This window comes from Sorex fumeus, unplaced genomic scaffold, assembly GCF_029834395.1.
Source record: "Sorex fumeus unplaced genomic scaffold, SorFum_2.1 ptg000094l, whole genome shotgun sequence".
Classification (NCBI taxonomy): domain Eukaryota; kingdom Metazoa; phylum Chordata; class Mammalia; order Eulipotyphla; family Soricidae; genus Sorex; species Sorex fumeus.
This window is the reverse complement of record NW_026606151.1, coordinates 3123840-3124728: the sequence shown is the minus strand read 5'-3', so window position 1 is coordinate 3124728 and position 889 is coordinate 3123840.

Here is an 889-nt window from a genome sequence, read left to right as displayed (position 1 = left end):
CCCTTTCTTTGGTCAGCACTAGAGCAGTTAAATGTCTGAGACCTTGGGTTTTGTCTACCAGTACTGTAAAAAACAAAACAAAAACAAAAAAACACCTTATCCGGCAAGAGTGTATGGTACTACACTATGGTTTAAATTACTGTAAAATGGCTTACCCTGACTTTTTTGCTCTTGAATTCTAGTCAGATTATTTTACTTTATACTCAGCTAAGCCACAAACCTAGAAGTAAATCACTTAATCACTTAACTTCCTGTTAGTCGTCGATTTGCTCGAGCGGGCGCCAGTCACGTCTCCATTTGCCCCTGTCGCGTGCTAGTGTAGCCCAATGGCATCTGTTCACTCCGGGAACATGAAGGGCCTCAAACCGATCGTTCATGATCTTGACGAAGAAGTCTGACCATCTGGTAGGTGGGCGGCCTTTTGACATCCCGCGGAATCCAATCAGTAACAGCTCTAGTCCAACGGTCGTCTTTAAATCTCATTACGTGACCAGCCCATCTGATTTTCGACACCTTGGCAAATGAGACAGCGTCCCTGATCCTTGATCGTCGATGGATGTCAGAACTCCGGATTCGTTCTCTCATTTGAGTGAAACGTGATATTCCAAGCATAGCTCTTTCTATTCTTCTTTGGGAGACCTGAATAGCGTTCTCATCTTGTCTGCGTAGGGCCCAGGTCTCTGAGGCATATGTTAATGCAGGAAGAACAGTGGAATCAAAGAGATGTACCCGGAGCCGGAGGTTCTTCGTCCTCTTAGCTATTTCTTCGACGTTCTTGAAAGCGTTCCAAGCCGCTCTCTTCCTCCTGCGCAGCTTGGGTGCCAGGTCATTTGTCATGTTGACCTCTCGACTTAGGTACACATAGCTGTTGCATTCGGAGATGGTCGTT